General features: G+C 34.5%; 1 pseudogene; it reads right to left on the bottom strand.

Moving 5' to 3' along the window:
- Window positions 1-2,685: 2,685 nt before the first annotated feature.
- On the bottom strand, window positions 2,686-6,344 carry LOC105111072 (G-type lectin S-receptor-like serine/threonine-protein kinase At1g11330; annotated as a pseudogene).
- Window positions 6,345-6,566: the final 222 nt, after the last annotated feature.

Raw genomic sequence — 6,566 nt, 5'->3', positions numbered from 1 at the left:
TGAAAGTATCAGATGGTTCCTGGAAACTCTGCCATAAGCTGTTTCCAATTTCGCCCCCTCTCAGGATTACGTTTCCATCATCCGTAAGCTGTGCACTTGAGTTACTGACCCCATTTGAAACATTTGACGACCAAAGAATCTCTTTCCGACCGTCCAAAACTATAAGATTTCCATCTTCAGATATTTTCATAATCCCAGAAGAATCATTGAGTGGCTTGTTTCTGTTAGCTATCCAGACTGGAGTTGTAACAGAAATATTATTGTACCATATGCCTACATACCGGTTTGTTGAATTACCAGGGCTAAAAAATCCAAGTTTGAACTTATTTCCAGCAGAAACTACAGCTTCAGGATCTTCGATGTATTGAGATGATGTTATGGTATCTACGGCAACACCAAGTTGCCAACAGAAACAACATAGTAAGAGACGAAGAGCTGCCATGAAGTTGCAGCTGCCAATTTCCATAGATGAATATTTGGTAATTGTTGCCCGTTCGTGATAAGAATGAACAGTTTTATTAGATCGAGTCATTGACAATTCAAAGTATGCATGCCATTGACATCAATGGCTTCCATTCCTTTTACTTTACTTGCGGACTTGCTATTTTCTTTTCCAGAACTTCTCGTTTCTATCGAAGCCATTTTGACCTTTAAAAAAACCAAATGGAGCGTTAAAAAATATCCATCCTGAAGTCAGCAATGTCAAATTTGTATGCTCTAATTTCAAACAGTAGTGTCTGAAATTTTCATGGGAGGTACAAATTATCAAGCAATTCGGGCAAAAAGAAAACCAGAAAAGTCTTGTTTTCTGCTTAAATTAATCAAGAATTCTGACCAAAGCACAGAACATCACTGTCCCATTATGTCACTAACGTGTGGACATCCTGACCAGAATTTAACTACACGTGGAATGTTTAATTCATCCACTTGCTTCATGAGGATTTTACTATGCATGTTTGTATTTTTTAAAAAAAAAAATATTTTAAAAAGTATTAAATTAATAATTTTATATATGTCTTTAAATAATTTTGATACGCTAATATAAAAATTCAAAAAAATTAATATATTTTTAATTAAAAATTATTTTACATTATGATGTCAAACAAAGCTATTCAAACGTTTCTTGTTTTTTATAAACTGATATAATCATAGTCAAACCATGTGAAGAATAGGTCTATACAACTCTCTGATGTAACGTTTTCTTGCATTATAAATGTTCCTGGGCAAATCATGATGGCACTAATCATTTAATTTCAAAGTTGAAATATCGTTTTTTATTAATAATATTTTGACAAATACCATTCTTAATGACCAAGTCAATAGCTATGATCTTTTAAGGCCAAGAGCCTAAAACTTCTTGTTTTTTTTTATTGCTATTGACAAAAAATAATTTTTTTTGAAACGTTTTTTTATTGCTAAAACCTTTGAGAATGGTTGTAGAACTAGAAATTTGACACCAGCTCATTTGGAAAGGTCAAATGATAGATATTGCTTGGTGCTCTACTTAAAAGAAGAGAGAAGGATGAATGAGAGAGGTCAGAAAATAAATTATTGAGCAGGAGATAGATATGTTTGTAAATTTTGATGGATATAAATGTGATTTTCCTATCTTTTTGTAATTATTCTTTTCCTATGTTGTAAGCATTGATGAGATTTTGATGGATATAAATGTGATTTTCCTATCTTTTTGTAATTATTTTTTTTCTATGTTGTAAGTATTGATGATAGAGCGCAAGAACCATATGAATTTCTCATCATTTGAAACCAAAATAAAATTAAAAAAATAAAAATTGCTGTAATAAAAAAAATATAGTGAGCAAATTAATTAAGACAACTTTACTGAAATTTTAGAAATCAAATAAAAAAAATATAGTGAGCAAATTAATTAAGACAACTTTACTGAGATACCATGGAAATTTTAGAAATCCTCTGAAATTTTAGAAATCATCTAAGAATTTAAAGATATTACAAATATCTTTTTTTATACTAAAAACATCTTTAATATTTAAAAAATCTTCTTAATACAAAAGGGGTGATTTAAAAATGCTTAGAAACATTGCAGGAAAAAAAATATTTTGGTTTTAATTATTTGAATTAAGACTTTCCTTCATTTATTTATTTAATTATTTTTTTTGGTGAGATATGATCAGCTTTTGTGAGTCTAAGGACAAAATTGGTTTTAATTATTTGAATTAAGACTTTCCTTCATTTATTTATTTATTTATTTGGTGAGATATGATCAGCTTTTGTGAGTCTAAGGACAAAAGTTTCCTCCGAATTTAATATCGTTCAATCTCCCCCTTTAGTTGACGGAAGAAGCATCCTCTCCATCCACAAAGAACAGTGCCTTTGCTGTTCAATAAACACAAGGCAAGGAAGATCCCTAAACTAATTACCAGAAACCAGATGATGCAATGCAAATGGCACATTGGAATCAGTAATGTTCTTGCCAAAAAGGGAAAAAGAAGAAGCTTAGCAATTATCGACTAAGTATTGCCCATCATCATACTGTCACAAAATAAAAGGAAATCTGGCTACCATATTCTTGCACTCAAGACTAATTACAGCATGAGTTACACACCCATCAGGTCACCAAGAATTGGAAGTGCTGTGATTTGATTATTTTTATGTTGATCCAGCCTATAACTAGTCTCCACGAATTGGAAGTGCTGTGATTTGATTATTTTTATGTTGATCCAGCCTTTAACTAGTCTGCATAGGATACATTTTATTCTTCTTGCAAGTATTGCCATTGCCTTGATATGCCTAAAAAATTCAGCGTTAAAACTTTTACAAATGGCCGACCACCTGCAAGCCCAGTAGAAAAACAATCATGTCATGAATTTTGTCTATTGGCCGGAAAGAAGTGTAACCGTGACGTTGTTGATGTATCCTGACCTCTGGTCGTGCTGAAGGGACTCTGTGTCTAGCTCACTCCGCCTTTCTGAAAATGCAGGTTGCTTGGGAGTGGGAAGATCCGCAATTTCACTATTTAGCATGTAAATGACAGTGAATATAGCTGGCCTATCTTTTGCAAATTCCTGAACACATAGCAAACCAACGTGTACGCAACGAAAAATCTCCTCGTAGAAAGAAGGATATGAAATTCCGGGATCTACCAGAGCTGCCATGTTGCCCTTGTTCCACAATTTCCAGGCCTGAGAAGTCAAAAAATATGCTGAAGTTAATGCAGTTTTGATAATTTTGTATCATTAAACAACGAGTTGGATGGATATACATATCCTAGCAGGCTCAAATCTTCCTCGTTTCCATAGAAACTGGTATTTTTTCTTCCACTTACAGTCTCTAACAACAGGACTCCAAAGTTAAAGACATCGGATTTCTCTGAAAATCGACCTTCCATGGCATATTCAGGGGACATATAGCCGCTGCATCACCAAAAAATAGATTTCAGGAAAAAAAGTGATAGGTAACAGGAATGAATTGATAATGGAACAGTACTTACTATGTTCCAAAAACCCTTCTAGTGTTAGCTTGGTCTTCGTGGTTACCAAATATCCTAGCCATTCCAAAATCTGAGATTTTTGGATTCAGTTCTTGGTCCAGTAGGATGTTACTTGCCTTCAGATCCAGATGAATAATCCGTAGCCTAGAATCCCTGTGAAGGTAAAGCAGACCTCGACAGATTCCTTCCACGATTTTGAAACGATTTTTCCAATCTAGAAGTTGCTTTCTAAGAGAATCTAGACAAGTTGCAGCGCAAAAGAAATGTGTGAGGGTAAATAAATGACTAGATAAACGATAGTAATCACTTTGGACATATGAAAATTGCCTACCAAAAAGAAATGCATCCAAGCTTTTATTTGTCATGTATTCATAGATCAACATCTTTTCCTCTCCTTCAACACAACAACCAAGATTTCTGTTTTGCAGTTTAGAAATCACCACAACCTTATTCATAAATTCTTCAAGTCCTTGTCCAGATGATCTTGAGAGTCTTTTCACAGCTATTTCCCGTCCATCTGACAAATTTCCCTGCAAAATTTCTACCTGTTGTATAATTAGATGTTCAATTCAGTATTAACCATAAAAACATCATTGGATCAAAATCAATTTTACCTTGTATACTGGACCAAATCCACCCTGCCCGAGCTTATTGGCTGTATTAAAGTTTTCTGTTGCAGCTATCAGCGTTTGTAAACTGAACAGATGTAGTTCTTGAAGTTTAAAATGGTTCAAGTTATCTTGGATCATGTTTTCATCTGATAATATTGGATATCCTAACTTTCTTTTTGATAAGAATACCTTCTTGCTTTTCCTCTTCCTGTCTAGTTAAATTCATAAGTAAGCATCACTTGTACATTTCCTTTTACTTTTGAATGAAACTTGAGAATGTTTAAGAAATTCCAGAAAGTTAATACCAACACGTAATTTACCTATCCGCCTCCAGGAATAAAACACACAGATCGCAATGGCAATGGCTCCCACGACCACTGTTAAACTGATAATTACTTTCAGGTTTATCTTTTTATTATCTGCAGAAAACAAATAGTGGTATGTTTAGAATTTGCAAAAAACAAGCTTGTTTATTACCAACAGCTACGAATACTGCTAAAAAGGAGGTGAATATTGGATAGAGAATTGAAAAAAATTACCAAGTTCTGAATCAGCTGGGCGAATGTAAAGATCTGCCGCTTTTATGGGAAACTACTTTAAATCTGTTAAGTTTCCCCTCCATAACATACATCCGAAACCTGGATAACATGAATAAGCTATGCAAGAGCAATTAATATTCAAGCACTCGTTTTTACGAGTTTGTTCGGATGTCGAAGACAACAACTCAGAAAAGTCTGGCACTTTCATCCTTTCCAGTTTCAAAAACCCGTCTTCTTTGCCCACTTGACCACCATTTTGTGTTCTTTCACATTGCAATTCCCTCCTCCTAACACAACCATTAGTCCAATTTCCATTATTCCATTCGTCTGGATTTTTTGGTTCAAAACCTTTTAAACAACTGCTAATTGGTGAATCCTTTGGGTTACAGCTTCCATATGACCCGCACTTTCCATAAATATCACACTCGTCTTTTGGAAATTTCCACTCATATCTCCATGACCCCTCCGTATCATTCCAAAGTACTTTTCCGAATTTACCTTCAGAACTCAGGATATAATTGCTGATTAAAGACTCGTTAGCGAAACCAACACTTAGAGTAAACGTTCCATTTCCTTCATCTGCAATATTAAATCCATCAAGATAAACAGATACCATTTCAGGAATTCCAATAAAAACCTGACCATTCCAGGGACCTGTCCGCCAGATTGGACGACTACCATTCCAAATGTAAAACTGAGGAATTCTTGAAGGATCAATACCACTAGAGATGCTTCCGATGGATGGATCCGAAATGCTTGTCCATGATGTTAGGAGCGTCTTTTTACCTGTTCTGGAATTAGCTAAGTCTCATCTTTGGCATGTAAGTATATGAAGGTTCCTGGAAAATCTCCCATAAGCTGTTTGTTGGAACATTCAAGCAATCAAACATATATAAATTTACGTGGTTCGGCAACTTGCTTACTCTACGAAACTATTAGTTTGTATTAATCACTCAAAGAAACAATATAAACAAAGAAAAGAAGAAAACTTTTCCCAAATCAACTCTACACTCAAGCTCTTTTTACTGCTCTCTCTTCTCTTCTGTTTTCTCTGTGTTTTTTACACCTTAACCCGCAGCTCTTCACTAAATGTGTGTCTATATATATATATATATATAAAAGAAAGTGAAGGGACATAAATCATGTGATAATTTATGTCACCAATTATGTCCTCCACCATGTGCAAAATAGAAAATTAGGTATTCCCACTTGCATATGATAGGTTATTGTTTGTCTCCACTTACCAACACTATTCCCATTTTCACTCCCTCCCAGGACAAGGTTTCCATCATTCAGAAGCTGCGCTCTTGAACCATTCACTCCAGTCGAGACATTTGATGACCAAAGAATTTCTTTCTGACCATTCAAAACAACAAGATTTCCATCTTCAGATATTGTCATAATCCCAGAAGAATCGTTGAGTGGCTTATTTCTGTTAGCCCACCAAACTGGAGTTGTGATAGAAATATTACTGTACCATATCGCTACATAACGATTTGTGGAATTAACAGGACTGAAAAATCCCAGTTTGAACTTGTTCCCAGCAGAGACTATATCTTCAGGATCTTTGATATATTGATATGACGTAATGGTATCTACGGAAGCTCCAAATTCCAAAGAAAAACAATATAGTATTGGAAGAGAAGCTATTGTGGATGTGAATCTGCCAATATCCATAATTGTATATTTGGTAGCACAAAAAATACAAAAAAAGATTTGGCTAAGTGCTCTTGATTGTAATTAAAGCTTTATTATATCATGAATTATTGACCATTCAATATATGCATGTCATTGTAGCCCAGTTGTCACTTCTGCCGTCTTACTTTCCTTGGCAAATGTATAGGTGTTAGTCAATTATGTAGATTCTGATTCTGACATTGAGTTGGTCAGAGTCTACATAATTGACTAACACGTATGCATTTGCCAAGGCAAGTTCACATTAGGGTTAAT

Source organism: Populus euphratica, unplaced genomic scaffold (genome assembly GCF_000495115.2).
Source record: "Populus euphratica unplaced genomic scaffold, PopEup_1.0 scaffold570.1, whole genome shotgun sequence".
NCBI classification, from domain to species: domain Eukaryota; kingdom Viridiplantae; phylum Streptophyta; class Magnoliopsida; order Malpighiales; family Salicaceae; genus Populus; species Populus euphratica.
The sequence above is the reverse complement of the archived record's forward strand: the minus strand, read 5'-3'. Positions and strand labels throughout refer to the sequence as shown.